This window comes from Erpetoichthys calabaricus, chromosome 14 (genome assembly GCF_900747795.2).
Source record: "Erpetoichthys calabaricus chromosome 14, fErpCal1.3, whole genome shotgun sequence".
Lineage (NCBI taxonomy): Eukaryota > Metazoa > Chordata > Cladistia > Polypteriformes > Polypteridae > Erpetoichthys > Erpetoichthys calabaricus.
In genome coordinates this window covers 32213141-32238526 of record NC_041407.2, presented here as the reverse complement: position 1 = coordinate 32238526, position 25386 = coordinate 32213141, and the positions used below count along the sequence as shown (strand labels likewise).

Here is a 25386-nt window from a genome sequence, read left to right as displayed (position 1 = left end):
TAGACAGAAATTTAAATTAGCTAAACCAGAAATAAAAACAGTGCATACTGTAAATGGACTAATGAGGATTTGGAGAAACTACAGGACGGCCTGGATTCTACTGTCTGGGAGGTATTCAGAGATGCCTCTGATGAATTAGACGAGAACACAGACAGTTTAATCTTAACATACGTTTTTGTATTCTTAACAACAAACTTATCAATTATAATAATGATAAACCATGGCTGTACCTGTACGATCCAAAATTAATGTTTTTTTTTTATTATTTTGTGTTAAATAAGCTCTGTGTAAATTTAACTTCATTTAGATGAATATTTGAATTTTATTTTAGTAGTGCAGAAACATTAAACATAAAAAATGCTGTTTTAACATTTTCCATTAGATTGCTATTTGAAGACGGAACTATTGGACAGTGCTGTTACACCTTTTGAAGCAGATGATCTTATTGCAAGGTATGTATCTGTTCAAAGTGTAATATTTAATTTGTTCTAACCTGATTTAGTACATACAACAGGGTCTTTCTCAGTTAGCTTAGTCATGCTCATCAAACCATTTTCCACAATAGAATTTTACTGTACAGGTGCTGGTCATAAAATTAGAATATCATGACAAAGTTGATTTATTTCAGTAATTCCATTCAAAAAGTGAAACTTGTATATTAGATTCATTCTTTACACACAGACTGATGTATTTCAAATGTTTATTTCTTTTAATGTTGATGATTATAACTGACAACTAATGAAAGTCCCAAATTCAGTATCTCAGAAAATTAGAATATTGTGAAAAGGTTCAATATTGAAGACACCTGGTGCCACACTCTAATCAGCTAATTAACTCAAAACACCTGCAAAAGCCTTTAAATGGTCTCTCAGTCTAGTTCTGTAGGCTACACAATCATGGGGAAGACTGCTGACTTGACAGTTGTCCAAAAGACGACCACTGACACCTTGCACAAGGAGGGCAAGACACAAAAGGTCATTGCTAAAGAGGCTGGCTGTTCACAGAGCTCTGTGTCCAACCACATTAATAGAGAGGCGAAGGGAAGGACAAGATGTGGCAGAAAAAAGTGTACAAGCAATAGGGATAACCGCACCCTGGAGAGGATTGTGAAACAAAACCCATTCAAAAATGTGGGGGAGATTCACAAAGAGTGGACTGCAGCTGGAGTCAGTGCTTCATGAACCACCACGCACAGACGTATGCAAGACATGGGTTTCAGCTGTCGCATTCCTTGTGTCAAGCCACCCTTGAATAAGAGACAGCATCAGAAGCGTCTCTCTTTGGACTGCTACTGAGTGGTCCAAAGTTATGTTCTCTGATGAAAGTAAATTTTGCATTTCCTTTGGAAATCAAGGTCCCAGAGTCTGGAGGAAGAGAGGAGAGGCACAGAATCCACGTTGCTTGAGGTCCAGTGTAAAGTTTCCACAGTCAGTGATGGTTTGGGGTGCCGTGTCATCTGCTGGTGTTGGTCCATTGTGTTTACTGAGGTCCAAGGTCAACGCAGCCGTCTACCAGGAAGTTTTAGAGCACTTCATGCTTCTTGCTGCTGACGAACTTTATGGAGATGCAGATTTCATTTTCCAACAGGACCTGGCACCTGCACACAGTGCCAAAGCTACCAGTACCTAGTTTAAGGACCATGGTATCCCTGTTCTTGATTGGCCAGCAAACTCGCCTGACCTTAACCTCATAGAAAATCTATGGGGTATTGTGAAGAGAAAGATGCAATACGCCCGACCCAACAATTCAGAAGATCTGAAGGCCACTATCAGAGCAACATGGGCTCTCATAACACCTGAGCAGTGCCACAGACTGATCGACTCCATGCCACGCCACATTGCTGCAGTAATCCAGGCCAAAGGAGCCCCAACTAAATATTGAGTGCTGTACATGCTCATACTTTTCATGTTCATACCTTTCAGTTGGCCAACTTTTCTAAAAATCCTTTTTTTGCATTGGTCTTAATTGATATTCTAATTTTCCGAGATACTGAATTTGGGACTTTCATTAGTTGTCAGTTATAATCATCAACATTAAAAGAAATAAACATTTGAAATACATCAGTCTGTGTGTAATGAATGAATCTAATATACAAGTTTCACTTTTTGAATGGAATTACTGAAATCAACTTTGTCATGATATTCTAATTTTATGACCAGCACCTGTATAATCTAAAGCCCTGAAATGTAATCACTCAAATTTAATTTACATTTCAGCTACAGTATTCCAGTAACCCTTTAGTCTAATATGGGATGTTCATTACACCAAATTTAACACACTGCTTCAAAATTGTTCTCTATATGTTTGTAGCTGTGGTCTATCTACTAATAATGTATGTTAGTTGCTGGCAAAGAAATCTCTTTTTAACTGATTAAAGAATGTTTTACCATTGTGTTAGGGCAATGTGTTTTGTATACTCATTGTGAAACATGTTGCTGATCAGTATTTCAAAATGTTAAAACTTTTATCTTCAAATAGTTACCTATTCTACAAGCAGGGTTGAATTGGCCTAGTATGCAGGCCACAAAAGTGTATATAAGCTTTTCATGTAATCTCATTTTACTTCTCTAGCCTCCCCAGTTCTCTAGATTCACAATAGTCTTACTTAGTTTCATTTTTAGGCCCATCTTCAAGCTTTCTATAGATAATTCCTGCATCCATAATTGAAGTGCTTTGGCATGTGGTGCAAAAAGTGCTAGGTTGTCTGAAAATCAAAGCTATTTAAGATAAGACACATTTATTGCCTTTTGCTTAAACTGAGACTCAGCTCTTTTTATCTTTCTTCATAACTCATCTCCTGCAGTCCTGGAATCAACCCTAGTCGCTCTTCTCTGGACATTTTCTAGTGCTTCTAGACCTTTTCTGTAGCCTGGAGACAAAACAGCACACAGTACTCCAGATGAGGCCTCACCAGTGCATTGTGAAGCTTCAACCTAACCTCCTTGGACTTGTACTCTGCACGTTGTGCTATATAACCTAACATTCTGTTAGCTTTCTTAATTGTTTCTGAATTTTTTCTGAACACTCACTGGAAGTTGATAGTAAGAAGTCCACCGAACTCTTAAATTCTTCTCAGTTTTCATACTAATTAATGTGTATTCAAATCTAACATTTTTTCTTCCTATGTGTAATACTCCTCTCTGTCAGCGTCTTTTGTGTTTTAAATATGTCGATCAACACAAGCAGCAAGCAGCAGCCTGCTATCCCATCCCCCCACCCACTGCCACAGTTCAAGTCGCAAAGAAGGTTCCCAGTGCTCAGTGTTTATCTTGGAGTTGTAGAAGGTAAATAATATATTGTCATTTGGAATACATACATTTCATGTTTTTTCTGAGTCATCAACAATCTATGTAAACACATCGTTGAAACAGAAACATTTTTCATGTTTTAGTAATAATTCACAAAATGTAGACATGAAATGTATAATCTGTGAAGCCTGAAGTCCAAATATCAAATGTACACTTTCACAAAAGGTATAAGTATAACAAAACAAGTGTGCTTTTATTCAAGAATATAACATCAGAAAAAGAACTCACGTTAGGGTGCGACATTGACATGCTCCTAATACAACCGGATTGGTGGTGTAGCAGTAAGAACTACTCACTAGTAATCAAGACGTTTGTGATTTGATCCTAGATGCCTCTGTTTTGAGTAGTGAGCTGCTCTTATTCTTGCTATTATAGAATAAAAACATACATTTGATTTGAGTCTGTAACAGGCTGTAAATTTATGGTATGTCGAGAGTACAGAGGATTATGGGGATACAGCATGTACCCTGGAGAACATTTATAGCACACAATGCCTCAGCCATGATCACAGTCTGTTTCTGTCTGCTTCAGAGCCTTTCCTTAATGAACTTCGAGGTTCAGAAACAGTTTCATCCCAAGAGCTATAAATGCACTCAATCAGTCTATCAAGTGCTCTCTGGTAGAACTGTTTGTAATTACAATTACCTCACTGCAGTTGTAATATTGCACATCGGCCACTTTATGAACCATTTGCACTATCTGCACTATATGTACATGTGTATTGTACTTAGGCATTCCTATTGTATATTTTTCATTGTTATCATATTATTATTATTATTATTTTACATTTATGGTTGATTTGCATATTGAATCTCATTGTACCATACAATAACAATAAAGGAATTCAAATCAATAGAAGAGAGCACGTATTTACAGATGATGATGACTGTATTCTAAGTCAATTTAGATTTCCAAGCGCTATTTTCTTGGAGCTCATGATATCATTTTTAAGATGAAATGCATTAAGGTATGCATGCTACATTACACAGATACATTTTTAACTTAATTTAAATAATGTATACTGTTAATAATTAAATATTTGGACATGGCAGCTCGGCGGTAGTGACGGATAGATGTATTCTGAAGATTTGGTTTGACATTTCAGAGCTTATTGTGGTGATTGGTTATGTGGAGAAAGAAAAGGAAGGACAGGAATTGGGGGTTGGAATGTTTGACAGACACAGTACTGCTACAATAAATTATTTCATCGAGAGTTGCACATGTCCTAGCAAGGATCTTGCAGGAGGCAGGAACAATCCCTAGACGGGGGAGTAAACGTTAATATTTAACATTATACATAGTTATTGTCTGTTTTTTTCACCTGTATTATTATCATTCTTTAATTTAATATTATTTATTGTAACAGTATGCTGCTGCTGAAGAATATGAATTTCCCATTGGGATTAATAAAGTATCTATCTATCTATCTATCTATCTATCTATCTAGCTCATCGCTACTACTACACCACCGTGTCCCCATGTTTAATACGTGCTTTAATGCATTTCATCATGTAAATGATATCAAGTATACATTTTAGTATTCTAAAATGTTCAGAGAGCTGTAATATCTTGAATATAATGTATTATAAGAGGCGATCAGTGCCGTAAGAGAGAGCCCATTTAAAAAGCATGTAAAACTCACACACACAGAACACATAGAATATGAAGCATTTAACGTGCTACTTTAGTTTTGATGGGATCTGAGAAACTCTAGTAAATTAAACTTTGATTTTAAGAAGAAGTTTACAACGTTCTACTTTAATGATAAACTGCCAGATTAAAGTGGAAATTTCAAAATTAAAGTCGACATTTCAACCTTTTTCTTCACTGTGTCCGTATTTTTTTTTCTTTTCTCTGTACTCTGATATACTTCCATATGACACTAAGAAGGTGGGCTACGAGTCGCCTTTTCATGGCGACTTTGATATCTGACCACTTCTTTTTTTTTATTTCGAGCACCATGTGACTTTGTGAACTTAAACTTTCGAGTGTCTCCGCCACTGTGCATCACTCAATCAACTTTCTTTTGTTGTTTATACCACTGCTTACGCCAACAAATAGTACATTTTTCCTTGCATCCACTTCGCATTCACTGAAATTCTATTTTTTCACGTGCTTTTGCCATTGTCTTTTAAACAAACACTGAATGGGGAAGGTGATATTTATATTGATTTGCATATTAAAATATGCAAAATTGTGTGAGAAGTCAGGGAGGGACGGTAGACGCATGCATGTGCGTTACTTTTTACACTGACCGGGATTTATGGAGCTGATGTTTGTGGAAGTTGGCTTACATACAGTTTTGTGCATCTGAATTTTTTTGTGCATACGCACATTTCCACTTTTGCCCGTACACCATGTTTTGGTGTGAGTTCTACACACGGCGTTATGCTGGAGGCCCCAGGACTCTAAAAACTTGGACCCTTTTCCTTTAGCAAAGATATTGGGAGCACCACACACTGCTTGTGGCTGTGCTCAAAGAGGTTGCATGTTGGTATGTTAGAGGAACTTGGGTTACTAACACGGTAATAAAAATATCAATTAACTAAATAAAACTCTGACTCTGAGTATTTTTACCCAGGCACTGGCCCTGCATATGAAAACAAGCCCATTATTATTCTACATTATCACTACCTATCTAATAGTAAGTGCATTAACTCCTATCAGAACATTGATTTAGCTGAAATATGAGTTACCCATTTTGAGGCAGTCATATTTGCTTGTTCCTGGTTTTTGAAATTTTCCTATTTTTCATGAGAGTGGAAACATGTTTCATGTGAGTAAAGGTTTTATAATTCTCTGAACATGTAACAATACTAGTAACTGCTACTACTAGGGTTGTTATATTTTCAGTTTGTCATTGATTTGTTGACCCTGTCTGTCGAAATTTGCAAAGCATTGCTCTTTCTGGCTATATATTAACTAGTCTTACTAGTGACAAGTACAATATTGTAATGTATGTAACTTGGACACCTTGTCAAAAAATAAGTTTCTTTATTTTAAATATTTTTTTCTTCTGCCACCTTGTGTGTTCTTGAACATTTCATTTGCTAGATAATAGGAATATGTGGGTGTTTCACATTAATGATATAATTACAAGTTAATATAATTTTATTATCTTTTATTTTTTAGTGAGTCGCAGCATTATTTTGCCATCTCTGCATTTTGTTGTCATGGTGCTAGCACACAATACACTCCATCCCAGAAGGCAGTATATACCTCATCACAGATGTTCTGCTTTATAATCCCACAGCATAACATCCCCTGAATAACTTCATTCTAGCACTGTTATTATTTTATGTCTTCCAGTTCATGACTCTTAGCATTTTACTTCTATACTTTGTTTATGGTTTTAACACCTTGGACTTGACAAATCTTTGTTTTGACTTTGCTCATAGTTTAGGTCTTTGTTTTTTGAAAATAACTTGTGTTAGTTTTTGACAGTGACTCATCACAGTTTCTGTTGCACATGGGCATTTCCTGATCTAGTTAACACTATTCTCATGGTACTTGTTTTCCCTTTGCTAGTAAATACTTCAATATAAGGTCAAGTGGAATTAAGAAACAGGTGTGTAGCCATATCACGTGCAGACCATCTAGGAAAAGCTTGGGTTGCTGCTGAAGGAAGTGTTGGTAAAACCAACAGGGGACACTTACACTGCGGTCTGGATGTGGATTGGTTGAAATAGGTCGAAGGGTTGCCACCGTGCATGGATGCAGTGGCCTGGAGCTTTCTGTTTCGATTTCACTTTTTTCTTTTTTTTATCTTCGCTAATTTTACTTTTAAGCACAGTGAGCAACTGTACCCAGTCTAGTACAGTTCACATAACATACAGCTTTCAAGAAATACTGGGTATTGGAATAAAGCGCTTTATTTTACCATGACATCCCAATATCCTGGACAAGCTTCTGAGCACATCAGTGCCAACCTGGAATACCACTTCAGTGAGATGGAGGTGCAGGCGGAGATGAGAGAGGAAGCAGAAGACTGGTTAAGAGAGCCGGCATTCATGCTAGACTAAAGAACTCCCTAAACAACCCAGCTCTACTCACCCTGTTTGTTGCAAATACCCAGTCTATAGTTAACGATATCAATGAATGGGGACTGTGGATTTCGTCCCACAGGATGAACAGCTGCACCTCTTTTTTCATCAAAACCTGGCTGAACACTAACATCCCCAATACAGCTGATGAGCTTGCAGATCGGACTCTTTACCGCTCGGATCAGACTGCTAAATCCACTAAGGACAAAGATGGTGGGGTGTGCATATATATTAGGGAATCCATTCCCGGACGGGTTTATCCATTCCCGGGAATCCCGGGCTCTCAGGGATGACACAGTGCACGGGCATCTCATATGTGAACGGTTTTAGAATGACCGACACTTATTTTTAATAAAACTACTGCAATATGTTGACACAAATAAAAGACTAACCTTATCTACAAGCAGTTCATGCTGTCATATAAGTACATATATCTTTAGTTGCGGTAATAAGAGCATAGAAAGCACAACGTCCTCACAGGTGGCGCAGTGGTAGTGCTGCTGCTTTGCAGTAAGGAGACTGTGGAAGATTGTGGGTTCACTTCCCGGTTCCTCCCTATGTGGATAGCACTTTGAGTACTGAGAAAAGCGCTATATAAATGTAATGAATTATTATTAATGTGTCCAGCGTGCGGTCGTCCATGCGAGAGCGCACCTTCGTGCAGAAGTACGCCAGCCGCTGAGAAAGCACGCTCTGCCTCCACTGAAGTAGGCGGCACAATCATCAGATACTGATACACTTGTTCTAAACAACGCCTGCGCTTGCCGTTGCTCTGAAACACCGCCATTTCAGCTTGTACTGATGCATCCAGTTTCTTGTCATCATTCTGTGATGGTAAGTTTCTTGGCACCAATAATGGGGATGCAACAGACTGACGCATTGCAATTTCAAGTTGCTGTTCAAAGCTGTTGTCTGATGAAGTGCAAGCTGCAGCAATGGCGCCACCTTAATTATTTTCAACTATAACTCTGCTATTTCTTGATCGATTTTTACACTTTTACACGCTATATATGCGAGCTTGGTCGTTCCCATTTTCCCAGGAGTTACAGCAGTTTCATTCCCGGGAACGCAGGAATTAAAAATGTCCGGGAATCCCGGCTCCCGATTAGCGGATTCCCCAATATATATGTAAATAATGCTTGATGCACCTCCATGGTCATTGCTGAACAATATTGTTCTCTGGATTTGGAATTCATAACGCTGAAGTGCAGACCTTTTTATCTGCAATGGGAACTTACAGTTCTGTTCTTCCCCACAGTTTATATCCCTCCACAAGCTAATGTCAAGCTGGCGTTGACTAAATTGCACAATGCCACAAACGGTCAGCAAAATATTCATCCAGACGGCGGGTTTAATAATAATAATAATAATTCAGGTTTATCATAGTGGGTGATTGTAATCATTCCAAACTTAAAACTGTGCTCCCCAAATGTTATCATTTTGTTGATTTCCCAGCAAGAGGGAATAATATGCTGGATCACATGTACTGCAATATTGTGAATGTTTATACAGCGTCAACCTCCCCCAACCTCAGCCAGTCTGATCACATTTCTTTGTTCTTGTCTCCTGCATACAAACCCCTTATTGCAAGGGCAAAGCCTAATGTGCAAACAGGCAGAGTCTGATCTGAAGGAGCCATAACTGAATTACAGGACTGCTTTGGTGATACCGATTGGGAACTGTTCAAACAGGCAGCTACAAAGAACAATCACATGGACTTAAATGCCTATGTCTCCTCTGTCTTATCCTACATTAACTTCTGTATGGACAATTTCACTATTAATAAGAGTGTCCATACTTTTCCTAATAGGAAATCCTGAATGAACTGGGAGATTCAAGACCTATTGAAGGCAAATGACATTGCTTTCCATATAGGAGTCCCAGAAGCCTACAAAACAGTTCTGTCCAATCTGAGGAAAGGCATTAAGGAGGCAAAGTGCTCCTACAAAGTAAAAAGAGAGGAACATTTTAACAGCTCTGTCTCCTGAAGCATGTGACAGGGCATTAGGTCCATAACAAACTACAAGGGTAACACCTACTCAACCAACATTGGAAACTCATTTCTTCCTGATGACCTCAATCACTTCTTTGCACATTTTGACAAGGACAACAACCAACCAATCACCAGCTAACCAAGCTAGAGGCCCCAGCACTCTGGCACTGAATGCACATGAGGTGAGATGGATTCTAAGCTACATTAACTCTAATAAGGCAGCTAGCCCTGATGGGGTTCCTGGATGTGTCCTGAAGCATTTTGCTTAACAGCTGACAGCAGTGTTCACCAGGCTGTTTAATATCTCTCTAGAACAGGCCACTGTCCCCACTTGCCTCAAATGCCTACAATTGTCCTTATTCCAAAATGGGCAGTGGTGAGGTCCCTGAGCAATTATCACCCATTGGCCATGACCCCTATTGTTATGAAGTGCTTTGAGTGACTTGTCCTCAGACACATTAAGAGAAACATCCACAACTCCCTGGACCATTACCTGTTTTCTTATGGGGCAAACAGGTCAACTGAGGACACTGTCTCACTTGCCCTTCACACTGCCATGTCACACCAAGAGCAGAGAGACAGGTATGTGCGAATGCAGTTTATCGACTACAGCTCTGCCTTCAACAATACTTCCCCCAATAAACTGGCTATCAAACTAAACAATCTGGGTCTCAGATCACATTTGTGTAATTGGATTTTAGATTGTCTCAATAACAATCCACAAACTATGCGCATGGGTAAGCACTTCTATTCATCCGTAACACTGAACACTGGGGTACTGGAGGACTGTGTACTGAGCCTTCTCCTCTATTCCCTCTTCACAAACAGCTGCAAACCTACCCATGATACTAACATCTTTATAATGTTTGCAGATGGCACCACAGTGATGGGCCTAATCGGCAATAATGACAAAGTAGTCTATAGAGAAGAGGTTGAGAATCTGGAGAGTTGGAGCCAGAAAAACAACCTTGCACTCTGTTCCAAGAAAACAAAGGATCTGATTCTGGACTTGAGGAGACTGAACTACAATGGTCACCATCCCTCTAATGTTTTATTACTAATTTCACTCTTTGAATGTTTAATGTTAATTTCACACTCTCATTTTTTTAATATTAATTTCATTTTGTTATGTTTTAATGTTCACATTCTCATTTTTTAGTGTTAATTTCACAATCTTTTTTTTTTTGCTTTTGCATTTTTCCCTTTAGGACCACCATAGGTAGTAGACACTGTCATTTGCCTTTGATTTCCCAATATCATCTGTTGAGCAATTTGCTACAACTTTAAATGGATCTATGATATTGTATAAACTGGAGTTATGTGAAGGCTCTCCACAGTTAATTCTGTGTTTGGATACTAAGAATTCAAAGACAAGGGGCAAAACCACATTCATACTCCCTATAATCATATATGCAAATAAGAAGTCATTACACTATGTACACAGGACAAAACTACTAATGCTGCTGCTACTACTACCACATATGTACTAACATGCTCTTTAAACTCCAAATATTGGAGTATTTTTGATACACAAAATTTTTGATACACAAAAGTCCTCTGGTGAACTTCTAAAATTGGATTGCCTACTAATGATCTTTCTGTCTACAGTAATTCTTATGCCTCAACCATCCTAATAAGATTGCTACTACAAAAAGGCTCACTTTGGTCATTGATAAATTTGCACCTTCAGCTGTTTGCAGTAACTAGCCCCCACATTCAGTACGTATGTTGGTATGATATTACTATTCTTGTATGTTACTTGGTGTAGGCTGTCAAAAATGCAGAACATCCATGGGGGGCCTCTTCTTTTGGATTACTGTAATTTGCAACCCACCCGACAGAAATATTCAACTGAAAGCGCAAAACCTTGGTTTGAATTTGAGCCGGTTTCTGTATGTATTTGTATGGTAGACACTTCATTTTCAGTACTGACCTCCAAGTACTTATGAATCTGCTGACTATGACAGGCACTGGCCACCTTCTTGTTTAGAAACATTTTAACAGAAATTCCCCAATATTACAGGTTTAACTTACACTTCTCCCCTCACTGAGACAATGCTAATGCTGTCATACCATGTCAGGTTTATCTAGTATAGAAAGAAATTAGAAATCCTTAACTGACTTAGAATTATTAAAATCTTATGGTTATTTCTAGCACACAAGCTTTCCCTTTGTGAAGTTATACACCTTTATCTCACTGTTGGGTAACCCTCACAAATTTCTCTTCATCTAGAGAAATTCTGTAAAGTTAACAGTCAGTAATTTATCTGTAATAACTTCTGCATTATGACAGAGTATTCTAATGCCATATCTGCAGAACTACAAAATCCCATCTTATCTGAAATAGCTGTGTCATAAACAGGTATTGTGGCCCTGTGTTGATCAGCATAGAAGAATTAAGAGTGGACATCACAGCAGTTTAGCTTTCAAAGTGTTTTATATAACCCCAGTGAAGGGTGCAGCACATTGTTGGAAACAAGAATTACAGTAGTGGTATTTATACAGTTCAGGACACAACAATCATATTATTTTAGCCAACTTACAAACCAATGAATAAAAGCTTACTTCACTGAGGCAAAGTACATATATTATTAAAGGTTCAAATGCTGCATGAGTCACAATGTAGAATGTGCTTTGCATTTAATTTCTAATATGCCCAAAAGGCAATACATTTAACCCCTTACAGGTGAGTAGAGTACACCTATAGCCGAGTATCTCACAATACATTATACAGCTTCAAGTTTACTCTGTGTGTAACATTTAAATGGCATATAAATGATTTCACCTTCCATATCGGTAATGACATTGAAGCTTTTGTCTGGGATTGCAAAGCCTACTCCTTGAATATCTAAATGTGCTTGCTGACTTCTTCAGTCCTTAGCTTGGCCTACTTAGCTCTGAGAACAATGTCAGCTTCACTTTTGTGAAGAAATATTTGGCAACCCATGCCTGCAGCAGTGTCCTATTTTAATTTATGGTCTGCATTCTAAATGAATAGAACTTTTTCAAGTGTTATTGGTTTTGTAAAGAGCCATAGTAGACTATTAGGTCTTGCAACCTTTATGTGGCATGCCAGTTGTCCCAGGAAAATATTGGGAGCAGTTCAAGGAATGTGCTATGATCTGTGTTCCCCCTAAGATGCATGGGTGCATGGCCATTCAGCTTTTTTCCAGGTGCCATGCAGCACTTTAGAACAACCTGCCCGCAGCTTGTCATTCCAGAAAGTACCAGCTCATATCTTATTCACATCCGCTTGTCGGTACTAATAATAAGAGGGAAAATTGTCCTTACCCCACTTATTAAGTTTGTAGACACACTGCACCCACCCAAAATATGGGGGCAGTGGCCATGAAAATACATTTTTAAAATCTGTTTTAGTGTTAAAATTATCACTAAATTCCCATTTATGAATTTGAAAAATATTGAATGTGATTGCAGAAAGCTTTTCGCAGGCAGACCTAGAAGGCACTAAATCTGCAAATCTAAATCTTTCACAAACTCGATGGAGGCTAAATGCTGACTGAAAGCAACTTATCTGGCAAGGAGGGGGAAAGCACATCCTTTTAATCAGAAGAATTTGAGACAGAAGGTATAGACTTAGATGATAAAGATTGTGATGGTGATTGCTTATACAATTATACTAAAAATATTAATGTTTGGAACAGTGTGAGGGTAGCCACATCTTGTTTCCAGTTTGTATTTGTTTTGTTGGTTTCTGTGACCTGTAAAAGTTGGAAATTGAAGTCATCAGATGTATTAGGCTGTTTTTGTATGGTGTTGCTAAATATACAATGAACAAGAATGTAATTGGGATGAAGCTGTAGCAGTGCTACCAAGACATCCGGGATCAACACAAGGATATGGAGGAATATTTCAGAATTAAATAAATAAATTCTGCATGAAATATGAGATTTAGTAAATAAATGTGTCATGAAATGTGAGAAAAAATAAATGTGTCACAAAATGTTATTTGTTGCATATTTATTTTTTTTAATTTTGTCCATAATGTTCCTCCAAACACACCATGAAATACAGCTTGAAATAAAACCGTCACTTTCACTGATCAAAGCTGAGGGGGTGAGCTCTAGCACATACTGTGTTTTGATTGGTGAATTGTCTTCTGTAAGTTGTTCATGTCTAATTCAATATGTCAGTGCAGGAGATGGTAGTAAATGAGAGAGCACGAGAACTGTTTAGAAAAGTCCTTACTAATGCCAATGAAATGAATTCTGCTGAAGTTATCACGTATTTCAGAGAGAAAACTGAAGATTTATCAGAAGAAATTACAATGTTGTTGGCCCTTTTAGACTATGATATTGATGAAAGTATTTTTGAAAACATCAAAGAACTGGTGCAACACACTAGGCTACACTCCAGTTCAGGTAACGAAATAACCTGCCCTGGACGCCATATCTTTGACATTTGGGCTGAGTCAATAGAATACTTTCTTTTATATGGTTTAAAAGTATGTCTGATTGCAGAGCTTTATATGATGTATCAGAGAAGACGATCACAAGGCAGATGAGCCAGGTGAGCTGCACCTGTATCAGTTTAGGCACTTTGACACAGAAAACCCAAAGCAGCACCAACTAATATTTTGAACTGAATTTTTGACCCTTGTTTTTTTTTTATGAGTTTAATGTCAGGTGCATATTTGCAGCTACTTTTCAAACAACTTTACAGCTCTGATCAATGACAAACTGTGATATTTAGCAGGCACTGTAAAGGATTTTAATCTCATTTAGCCATCAGACATTTAGTAGTTTTATGAAAATGGCACCCACAACCAACTGCAATTTAACCAAAATGTACTTCTTAACAGAACACTGTCACAAGTTAGATGGCGCAGTGCAATTTAAGCAGTGTGTGCAAGGTAATTTGACTAGTATCATGTTTGCCACTGATCAGAGCTGTAAAGTTGTTTGAAAAAGTAGCTGCGAATATGCACCTGACTTTAGACTCCTAGAACAAGGGTCACATATTCTGTTCAAAATATTAGTTGGTGCCGCTTTGGGATTTCCATGTCAGTGCCTAAACTGAGTCAGTTGCATTTCACCATATCTCACACTGGCTCATTCGCCTTGTGATCGTCTTCTCTGATACACCATATAGGGCTGCGAGCTGTGATACTTTTAAACCGCATAAAAAAGTGTTCTTTTGACACAGCTGGAATGTCAAAGGATGGGTGTCCAGGGCAGGTAAATTTGTCATATTATGGACAAAATTAATTAAATAAATAAACAACAGAAAACATATTTTGTGATACAGGTATTCATTTATGCTCACATTTCATGCAGTTTTTATTTATTTACACATTTATTTATTTAATTTTATCAGAAATATTCCTCCATAAAAGGATGCCTTGATCAGCATGCATTTTAAAAGAATTGGCTATCAGAAGGAACACAATGAATCACAGCTACAGAGTTTTTTCACACAAAAACTTCCACAGGCATTTTATGTCATGAAAAGAGGCAGCTTTGAGTGATGCTGGTCAGAGTACAATGTATTTTCCATGTCATTTTTGTACCTGCGATAGATATATCCTAAGTACTGATTAAATGATCTTGGTCAAAGCCAAAGTTTAATTTCATGCTTCTTTTTTTTTTTTTTAATTAGTTATTACACATTTTTATTTGTGACATTGCATAAGGTACTTTAAATCAGTTTTACTTTTGATTTGTGATTTTCAATGAAATCGAATTATAAAACTGTAAGTTAATGAAAGATCCTTTTCAAAAGTCAGCCTTTTGAAAAATAACAAGACAAGTCCGGCCCTTCTCTCAAACATTTACAACCACGCCCGCGGTCCAGTCACTTCTCATTCATGTGAATGCTATTGTCAGACATAGTTCCTGCACTCTCAGCTCCAAGTGAGGTCAGAAGTAAAAGACTAAGAGTAGAAGACAAAGTAGAACATCATAAAGAGTTTCAGAAAGATTGGTGCAATATACATGCAGAGATTATGAAAGTACTAAAATTCGAAAGTCTCAAAAAACTGATAGCAAAGTTTGTATTAGCGCTAAGAAACATACTCAAAACATTCTCACCATACTTTATGTAGTTTTGATAAGTGCCACACTTTTTTCTTTATTTTTATGATGAATATTGTGAAATATTGCGAATTAATAGTTAAATAGTTCAATTAAATTGATCAATTAAATTACCCTCTTACCTTCAAAAGTTTAATTTGAAATTGCGTTCTTCTCAGTATATATAAATTCTGTTATGATTATTATTTTATGAAATTCAAAGTCCTGGAATGTAGCAATTAATAATGTGCTAGGAATTACTAATTTCTAGATTATTTACATTATTTATGCCAATTCTCAGTATATAAACCAGATGTCTATCCATGTACATATCTATTCTTTGGGCTCCACATGATGTCAGTGGTTTATCTTCACTAGAGTCAAGCTGAGTGAATCCAAAGTGGAGTAAAATAAATTAATTTTGGCATTTGAAATGAAGAAAAAAGCCTGTTAAAATTCCTGCCTCTTTACATAGTTTAACGGATTAGCATCTATTTTTAGAAGGCAGCAGTAGAAACATTTAATTATTTTACTCAGAAATACCCTTACAATCTACAGTGCCAAGCCATTTTTTTTCCTTTCATTCACAGAATATTCAAGATAACAGCTAGGCATCATGTCAGGAAATCCCAACAGGGAGCTTGAAGCATGTAGAGACTATAGGAAAGTGCTTTCATCTAAGCTTGTGGGGAAGTCAGGATGTTCTGTAATCATGTATGTATATGTGAGTATGGGCCGACTTGTTCATGTGGTTTAAGCCCACAGGAGGCCTAGTTAGAACGCAACAATAACAGCGAAGGCAACACTATGAGACACACCACATGGGAAGCAGATGATGATTAAAGCCCTAGCCCTTTGACTATTCAGTTGAAGGCCTTGAGCTTTGACTTGCCCTTATTAACTTTAATTAATTTAACAAAAGCTTTCAAATCTTTTCTAATTTATTGATTTTTTTTTTTCTTTTTAGTTTCTTGTGTTTGCTGTTGCTAAGCAGTTTGTGATTTAACTTTATTGTAAGCTACTATATTAGCTTTTCTGTTGTTAAAAATGCTAAAAAAAAAAAAAATTGATACTATAGTGCTATAAAACTGTGATATAATCTTTGGCTAAACTCCTGTCTGCCTCTGTCCGATACCTTCCCACAATATAACCAACAGCACTGTCAAACTCACTATGAAATGGTAATAAAAAAAGAAATTCTTTATGTGAACAAGGATTTCAAAATAAGAAAACAGTAAGGCTCTTTTACCTTCTTTAGTGTGTAGCTTCTACTTTAAAAGATGGTTCTAATCAAGATAAAATACATAGCTACCCCCAGATTAAACAACTTTGACTTGTGAAATGGAACAGCAAGTGTAAAAAATAATACTCCTGAATTGCACCTAATATTAATAATAATGTAATGGATATGAATGTTACTATAGTACTAAAACTCTGCTTTGACACTGCATATAATTTTGTGCTTCTTACAACTAACTCCTATTCCACGTTCAAAGGCTTAGTTGTATACCTAGCTACAATGATGTCTGCTGTAAACACAAAGAACAATATCATCACCAACCCAAAACCCGCAACTTTTTAATTAGTCACTTTACCAGGGACTGAAAAATGAAAGCTAGTCTGGTTCAGAGTAGACATTTTTTTGCTAATAAAGTACTTTATTATTGTGTGATTTGTTAGGCTTTTCATCATTGTAGTACCAGTGCTGTACTGTTTATTTTAAATGCACAAGTCATAAAGTTGATGAATGGATATTATAACATATCAAGCACTGTGTTGTAAGGTGTATATATTGTAAGGTTTCTAAACTCTTTTGGGACTGCCCCACCCCCAAACGGGACAACATGCTGAAGAGCATCCTGAAGCACGATCACCATGTCTGTGTAAGACAGCTTAGCCATTGCCAGGGCAACTGCAGGCTACTAGGGCAACTGCAGGCTCCTAGCGCAGCAGTGGCTCACCGCAAAACCAAATCTGAGCTGACTGTGGTCGCACTGTAAGTGCCATTGTCGATGGATGATGCAAGGAATGTTATAAATGCAGGGAACATTATTACTTGGCTACTAACCTGGTCACGGCCCTGCCTGATTTCTATGTCTGTGTAAAGGAGAGTGGTAGATCCCGTTACAATAAATAACTGTGCTGTTCCTGTTTCAAGTGTTGTAAAGCTGGTTTTGCTAAAGTACTGAGACTCAGCCTCATGTTTTGGGGTGCAAAACAGGGACTCACACGCCACATGGTACCAGGAGTGGGGTCCTTGCACCGATGGATCCCTAAGAAGTACAGCAAACCCCAGAGCAAGACGAGGCTCCGGTGGCCGCCCCAGCCTTGGCGCAGCCACAAGATGTGCTGACGAAGGTGGCTCTCTCAGATGACCCTGAGTGTTTCCTCTTCTGTCTTGAATGTTTGGCAACATTGATGCGCTGGGACAGAGGAGCCTGGGCAGCTAGTTTGGTGCCATTTTTAACCAGAAAAGCCCTCCAAGCCATACAGAATCTCCCTCCCATAAGGCTTGATGATTATGACAATCTGAAGTAACAGCTCCTCCTCCGCACGGCTGTAAGCCCGGTGGAAATACAGGGACTACCCAGTGTGATGGACGGCCAGTCTGGCCGAGACGTCTCTAAACAGAAAGAAGGAGGAAGAGCAGGCTTTTCAGGGCACTGCATCCCCCGGGACGCTAGGTGGCAGCTCCCCTGGACGGCAACGGTTCCCCGGATTTCCTCAAAGCATCCTGGGATGTGGAGTCCATTTCCTCAGCCCTGTTGGGTGCTGTGGGTGCCACCAGGGGGAGCTCACAAAATACCTGGGGACTCCTACTATTACGACAACCCGGAAGTACTTTGGAGTCACAAGGACGGAAGCCCACAGTACTTCCGGGCTACTTAAAGGATGATGTGGTGTGTGACCCAGAGAAGGAATACTTCCAGGTCATGGACTATTTACAGGACTGGTCAAAACCCAGCAGGGAGAGCCGGAGTTGGGTAGTAGAGTGACGGAGCTGCTGGGAGGAGTGAAGGATTGATTATTGTATTGATTATTGTTTATTATTATAAGTATTGGAGAATTGTGGAGTGTGTGGTGCTTTGTGCACTGTATTGAAGAATTTATTAAAGAAATCTTCTTGGTGCTTTTACACGTGTGTCATGGACGTCTGTCTGGTTGGTTCAGCAGGGCAACAGCGCTTCTAGCGTCCACACCAGTCTTAACCCCGATTTCGATCCAGCCGGCACAGACCTTCAGGGGAGACACTTTCGAACTATTATTTGCCCAGCGACCGCACAGCGTGTTGCACGTTTTTCGGGATGAATGAATGGGGAGTCGCAAGACAACCATTTGGGGGAGGTTTGTCAACCGAGATTGCCAGATTGTCCTCTATTACGGTGGAACATCAGCAGCGTGAGCAGGGGGCACAAAAACATAATTATGACAAGACGAGTAAACTCCACGAGTTTAAAAAGTGGGTCACATGCTAGTGTTGATCCCATTTGATCCACATAAATTTCGGGCTGAATGGCAAGGGCTGGCAGTGATAGAAGAGCATATGTCCCCAGTGAATGATAAAGTCAGAATTCCCAGGCAGCGGAAACCCGTACAAATTTTGCATGTTAATCTTTCAAAGGAGTGGCACGACCATCACGAAGTCCTGGTCACGGCCGCAGCAGTCCTCCCAGACTGAGGTTGCTATTGGGGATGATTTTACTGACACCCAAAATATACTGTATTAAGTATATTTTATATAAATATTATAATACATTTTAAATATTGAAAACTAAAGACTATTTATACTATACCTCCTATAGCTGTAGAAGCAACTTGGATACCTACAAAGTACAAACATTGAATGCATTTACATGCGTTTTAATAAAATGGTTATTCACAGAAATATGGTTTAAAAAATGCCATCTATACCCTTATTCCAGTTATAGAAACCAGGGTATTGGTCTCTAACAACTTGCATTTGTCAGTAAAATTGATAAAATTTGCTGTGGTATTGTTCCAACTGACTATGAACTTCCTAATGTTAATCATGGTATTGTATTCGAATCTTGTGATCTTGTCTCACTTTCACAGCTAAAAAGAACTATTGACACCCTTAAACCAGCTCCCAGTCCTCTTGATATTGTACCACCACGCCTCTTAGTGAAAGCCTTTGATGTTTTGGGCCCACCTTTACTAGCCATTATCAATGATTCTATTAGTGCGGGGGTTGTGCCTTCATTTTCTAAACATGCTGCAGTGTGTCCTGGTCTAAAAAAGGCAGAATTACATCCTGGAGTTTTAGCCAATTTTCACCCGATTTCCCAATTGCCATTTTTGGCTAAAATATTAGAATTATTTATAATCAATTGGTTGATCACCTTAACTCCAATAATTTATTTGAGATCTACCAATCTGGCTTTAGGCATTATCATGGTGTTGAGACGGCCCTCCTTAAAGTATTCAATGACATCTCTGTTATTACTGACTCAGGTGGTGTTGCGGTCCTTGTCCTCCTGGACCTGACTGCTGCCTTTGACACTATTGACCATGAGATATTGCTGTTGCGGCTTGAACAACTTGTTGGGCTTAAAGGGGCTGCTCTTAACTGGTTCAGGTCATATCTAACTGGTAGACACTGTTCAGTGACTTTAAATTCCTCTTTTTCATCTACTGCTCCTCTTAAATGTGGTGTTCCTCAGGGATCCATTTTGGGTCCTGTCTTATTCTCTATATACCTTCACCCTATTGGAGCTATTTTTAGGAAATTTAACATTTCTTTTCACTGCTATGCTGATGATCCACAGGTTTATATTCCCGTCTGCAACTCTGCAATAAATCAACTACACAACTATCTTTCTGAACTAAGATCCTGGATGGCTAATAATTTCTTGATCTGAATCAAAATAAAACGGAGGTGCTTATAGTGGGTCCATCAGCTAAAGCCCAAATTGGTCTTGGACTTCTTGGCTCTTTCTCTGTCTTTTGCAAACCTCAAGTCCGCAATCTAGGTGTTATCTTTGACAGTAACCTCTCTTTTGAGAAACAAGTTAATTCTGTAGTCAAGAGTTGCTTTTTCCAGCTTTGTCTATTAGGTAAGATCAAGCCTTTTTTATCTTCTAGGGATCTTGAGAAAGCTACTCGTGCTTTTATCTTTTCTCACCTTGATTACTGCAATTTGTATTCTGGGATTAGCAAATCTCCTATACATAGGAGTTACAGTTACAGTTGATCCAGAATGCTGCCGCTCGCTTTCTGGTTGGGGCAAGAAAGTATGACTCTGTTTCTTCAATATTAGCTTCTTTACACTGGCTGCCTGTCAGTTTTCGAATTGATTTTAACATCTTGTAGCTAGTTTTTAAATCTTTACATGGGCTTGCTCCTGCCTATTTATCTGAATTGTGTGCTTTACACCAGCCATCTAGAGTGCTTAGATCTTCTGGTCAGCTGTCTCTGGTTGTCCCTCATACCAAGGGCTTTTGCAGCTGCTGCTCCTCACCTGTGGAACTCTTTACCTCATCACATAAAGGAGCCGTCTACAATTGAACTGTTTAAAACAAGATTAAAGACTCATTTCTATTCACTTGCATTCCGTGACCTTCAGTAACCTATCGACAAGATGGCGGCGCCCGTGCAGGCTGCGGCTTACAGAGCTCCCGAGTCCGCGTTGTTTAGTGTTAATCTTTGTTCGTCTTTGTCAACTAGTATAAGTAAAAAAGTAGATTTAAGTGATAGTAGTACGCAGACATAAATTTACGCGCGGCAAATCTTGCTCGATTTCTGAAGAAACTGCGCTGAAATATCCTGTGAGGTGACAGATGCTCCGTAGCCTTTGCTTACTTCGGACTGTGTGTTTATGTGAACAGAGAGTGGTGTACGAACACTGCCTCAGTTGCGCGACACTGCTCCCCACTAATAGAGGTTTTATCAGTAAGGTGTCGGTCTTTCTACCTGCCGAGGGAATACAGTTGCATGCTGGTGGCCGCTGTCTATCTCCCGCCTAGCGCAAATGCTAACCAGGCGCTAGCGGAACTCTACGAGATCATCAGCAAACTGCAAACGACGCACCCCAAGGCATTTTTCATTATTGCTGGGACTTCAATTATGCCAACTTGAAGTCATTTCTCTCAAAATTCTACAAGAATGTGAACTTTGCTACTAGTGGGGGAATCTGCCTGGACAATGTTTACAAGAGCACTCTTGACGCCTACAAAGCCCTACCCCACCCCCACCTCGGTTGTTCAGATCATATCAGCATTTTTATGGTCCCTGCATACAAGTCCCTGCTGAAGCACACTAAACCAGCCCACAAGAGCATCAGAGTGTGGCAGGATGGTGCGGTTTCAGCTCTCCAAGATTGCTTCAAAATGACAGACTGGGATATTTTCAGAGAGTCTGCTATGAATGGTGACTCCATCAATCTGGAGGAGTACACAGACTCTGTGACTGGCTATATCTCCAAATGCATAGAGGATATTACTGTTACCAAGGATGTTACCACAAGAGCCACCCAAAAGCCCTGGATGACAAGAGAGGTGCACAAGCTGCTCAAGATCAGAAACGCAGCCTTCAGATCTGGAGACAAGGCCGTCCTCGGGTTGACCAGAGCCAACCTGTCTCACGCTATAAGGAGAGCTAAGTGGGCATACGCGCAGAGGATCAACAAACAGTTCAGCAGCACCAGAGACACACGTCGTATGTGGCAGGGCGTTCAGACAATTACAAACTACAAGCCCAACCCACACAGCAGCGATGATGATGCCTCCCTTCCGGATGAGCTGAACAACTTCTTTGCACGGTTTGAGATGCAGAACAAAGAGCCTGCGAGAAAAGCAACACCTCCCTCCACTGGCCAGGTACTATGTCTCTCCATAAGTGACGTGAAGAGGACTCTATCCAGAGTCAATCCACGCAAGGCTGCAGGACCTGACAACATACCTGGTCGTGTGCTCAAAGAATGTGCCAGTCAACTGGCTGGTGTCCTCACAGACATCTTTAACACATCTCTGAGCCAGTCGTCAGTCCCAGCATGCTTCAAGTCGACCACGATCATACCAGTGCCGAAGAAGTCATCAGTGACATGCCTGAATGACTACCAACCAGTTGCACTCACGCCAATCATAATGAAGTGCTTCGAAAGGTTAGTCAGGTCACACATAAAGACTAATCTCCCTGCCTCCCTTGACCCTCTTCAGTTTGCATACCGCTCAAACAGGTAAACTGAGGATGCCATATGCTCTGCCCTTCACCTCTCCCTGACACATCTGGATAAAAAAGACACATGTGTCAGGATATTATTCATAGACTTTAGCTGTGCCTTCAACACAATCATCCATAAAAAGCTGGTTGTAAAACTGAGCAGGTTGGGCCTGAACACCACCCTCTGCAATTGGATCCTGGACTTCTTGACAGAGAGGCCCCAGTCAGTTCGGATAGGCTGCAACACTTCCAGCATCATCACACTGAGCACTGGAGCACCACAGGGCTGCGTGCTTAGTCCACTGCTGTTCATCCTGCTGACTCACGACTGCACAGCCATGCACAACACTCACCACATCATCAAGTTTGCGGATGATACGATGGTGCTGGGACTGATAAGAGGGATGATGAAAGAACATACAGAGATGAGGTGGAACGGCTGTCCGCATGGTGTGAAGACAACAATCTATCTCTCAATGTCGACAAGACAAAAGAGATAATCGTGGACTTCAGAAAATCACGTCCTGCCCACATCCCACTCAGCATCAACGGTTTAGATGTGGAGACTGTTAGGAGTACCAAGTTCCTCGGTGTGCATAACTGAGGAACTTACGTGGACACATAACACCTCATCACTAATCAAGAAAGCCCAGCAGAGACTACACTTCCTGAGGCGGCTGAAGCGAGCATGTCTTCCCCCTTCCATCCCCACCATGTTCTACAGAGGCACCATTGAGAGTGTTCTGACCAGCTGTATCACTGTCTGGTATGGCAACTGCAACATATCCGACGGCAAGTGCCTGCAAAGGATAGTGAAGACAGCAGAGAACATTATTGGGATGCCTCTCCCTTCACTACAGGACATATTTTACAAACGCAGTGTCCGCAAGTCCTGCAGCATTGTGCAGGAACCCTTACACCCCTCACATGGACTTTCCACACTTCTGCCATCCAAGAGAAGATACTGCAGCATCAAAGCCAGATCTGCCAGGCTGCAGGAGAGTTTTTACCCCCAAGCTGTTAGACTTCTTAACACCAGGCTGCCCACTGGGACCTTCCACATGGCCTCAACCACCTCAAAAAACAACTTTTATACATCAAGCCACTGTCCTGTAAAGACGAGTGTGCATGGAGAAAAGAACTGAAAATCTCCTACTGACCTTTAAGTATTTTGATACTCTTGTTATCGTTCTGCTGTGAAACATTCTGTCCTATCATTGTTTACACATGTCTTAAACAACTATTATCATACACTAATAATTTCTGTATTATCTATATCTATTATTTATTTATTATATTACATATCTTACTCATCGATATTGCTGCTACTTCTTTGTCTTGTCTTTGCACAATGTCTTGTTTGTGTTTTAATTTAATTTTAAATTTTAATTTCAATTTTAATTCTATTTTTAAATTATTATTTGCACGTCATGTTGTTACACTGTGGACCCTGAGCTTCGCAATTTCGTCTATCTGTATACTTGTATATGGTTGAGATGACAATAAAGTTCACTTTGACTTTAATACTGATGGTTTCCTCATTGTGATTATGTAACATTACTTCTATTTATTATTTATTTTATTTATGTTCATTTATTTTATTTCTATTTATGTTATTCATGTTAATTATATGTTTTTCTTTAATTCTATTATTGTGAAGCACTTTGGCCACAGCATTCATATGTTGTTTTAAATGTGCTATATAAATAAAGTTGACATTGACATTGACACATAGAATGAACCGTGAGTAACCTGGTTATGTGGCCATGTAAACCCTTACCTGGGTTGTAGTTAAGGATTTTGTAGTGTGCACATATCCATTGCATTTTGTTAGCCTTCACATATGTTGCTTTACACAAGCATCTACCAGGCAAGGGTAAAAAAAAAAAAAGGGAAGCATCCAAAAAAGATTATTCCTTCTCCTGGTTGAAATAATCTGTCTCAATATTTTAGATATCTGTAAATTTATGTTGGTGACCTGACCATACAGTGTCAAGATCCGCACTGTATTTGCTTTCCTGTTCTTAATGAAGAACAAATTGTAAAGTAACAACTGGCCAATGCGTATCTCTGAATTCAAGTGGAGAACTTGATTTTGTCTTTGTCCATGATGTAGTCTTGTTTTCATTCGTTCACTGTGTGTACTGTCCTTTACTTCTGTTTATAGGTGTGGTATTCTGTCCATCAAATTCAGCCTGATTTCAGCTTGCAGTTACAAGTTTGAAAGAAATGTTCTTTTGGGCACTTTTTTACGTGAAAGACTCTGTAGATGCGTTGGCTCATTCTTGATTAGCACCTTGTCAGAGGAAACTCAAAGCCAAATATTGGTAGTGCCAAATCTTAGGTTTCACTCTGAATTGCAAGTGGAGGAACTTTTAGGATAGCATTTATTGTATTCCTGCTACAGTATGTCTGCTTACCTTTCTTGTAGTTAATGTTTTAATAAATATACAAAACAGCAGTGTCCTTCTCCATAGCTGTAACCATCTAGAACTAAAGTAATTCAGTTATATTTCATAGTCTTCAGTATATGTAGGAGATTTTCTAGATTTGATCTCTTATTGGTCATTATCTTCAGATGTTTGTCTTATAGTGTCAGTATAGCCATCAGGTTGCTCTTTCTTTGGATTGTTTTTGGGTAAACATTCTAGCAAAGCTAGAAACAGCTGGATACATCTGTACTGGAGGGGCACCAATGAGTTGGGGAGGCATATGAGCAGGTTAGTCAAGGATTGTTTAAACTAGGGTATGGGGGAGCAAGGAGTTTAGGATGGGCCAGGTTTAGAACTATACATGAAAGAACAAGCAATAGTGTAAAAATAAAAATGCAT

At 39.2% G+C, this 25386-nt stretch overlaps 1 long non-coding RNA gene across 1 annotated transcript in view; it reads left to right on the top strand.

Annotated features, from left to right (window-relative positions):
- LOC127530144 (uncharacterized) overlaps positions 1–25386 on the top strand; it is a 73077-nt gene that overhangs the window by 16318 nt on the left and 31373 nt on the right. The window contains exon 2 of the long non-coding RNA XR_007936651.1: positions 383–452. This is a non-coding gene — a long non-coding RNA (uncharacterized LOC127530144). The remainder of the gene's footprint in view (positions 1–382; positions 453–25386) is intronic.